Consider the following 1,373-nt stretch of genomic DNA (forward strand, 5'->3'; position numbering starts at 1 on the left):
TCAATTCCTGGGCCATCACTGCTGCCTTCCAGGGCCCACAATAGCACGAAATTAGAGTTGGGTCCCAAACCCAGGCAATCCAATGTGGGATACAGGCATCTCGACCAGCATTGTAATTGCTAGGCCAAAGACCTGCCCCTCTTTTACAATTTTAATTATTTAACATATTTCTGAAACACTCTCTCTACTCCCACATATAGATCCAGACACCCTGGCTGGACTGAGAGTAATACACGGTTGTTAGTTTGCTCTCTTGTCTTTGCTAACATTTGGGGCCGACATTGAGGCACTTGCTTACAGAACCTCTTTCCAGCTTAGCATTTACCTCCATTCCCCTGCAGACTTCCTACGTGTACCCAGCTATTTTTAAACTTTTCACCCACGAAACTCTCGGCAAAAACACAAACTGAATGTTGTCCAAAGCCAACTGACATGGATCCATATGTTTGGGAAGGAAAATAAAAATTGCTTGAATGCACTATTTGCTCTCTTCAAGGTTTGTCAGGGTAGAATTATAACATTCCAAGGTAAGACAAGGAGTTCAGACATAGCACTTGATTCTTTGCCTGAGTCTGGAAAACATTTCATTGTCACTCTCCGAAATTTCCCTCGGTGTTGACTTTTTCTACCTCCAAACCTCACGTGTGACATAAACAGGGATCCCCTCGGATGGGTGTGGGGCCATGCACTGAGAGTGAGAGCAGCCACTGCCTGATAGTGCTGCAGCTCTCAACTCTGTCATTTGCTTCACATTTTTGCCATATCTGTGTATTGATTGCACAATTTGTTTTTTTAAAAAAATCTAATGGAAAATCAGAGCAGATTCTTCAAGACCAGGTTTCCTGGGAAGTGTGGAGCCAGACCCAGCCGTGGGAGCCCAAACGCGGATGGAGGAGGGTGGTAGCCGGCCTGGCTCCAGGTGTGCTGCCTCCTGCCTGTGGTCTGTGCTCTGGCGACTCCTCTCAGCACATCCACCTTGCTGAGACCTCAGGAGGGCTAACGTGCCCCAGTCTGTCCTGGGAGAAGAGGCACCTACAACGGTATGGAAGAGAACCTACCTATGAGAAACAGATACTGCAAGAGCTCCTGGAGCAGTCCCACTCACAGGGAAAAATAAAAGATGAAGGACTAAAAGAAGGTGACAGAATCTGTGAACTTGGCACTGTCCTGCTCAAAGTCTTTCAGCAGATTCCTCTTGACCTGGTATAAAGTGCAAATTGTCTGTCCTGAGATGCCAAAGTCTCGCCCCATTCAGCTCCCCAATCTCAACCCAACTTCATCGCTTACACCATCTGCTTCGCTCTCCCTGTCTTCCAACCCCATCGACTTTGTCCATCAAACACTCCACGAGGTCCTCGCACACGAGCCACCCT

The sequence above is a fragment of the Lepus europaeus genome, chromosome 6 (genome assembly GCF_033115175.1).
Source record: "Lepus europaeus isolate LE1 chromosome 6, mLepTim1.pri, whole genome shotgun sequence".
Lineage (NCBI taxonomy): Eukaryota > Metazoa > Chordata > Mammalia > Lagomorpha > Leporidae > Lepus > Lepus europaeus.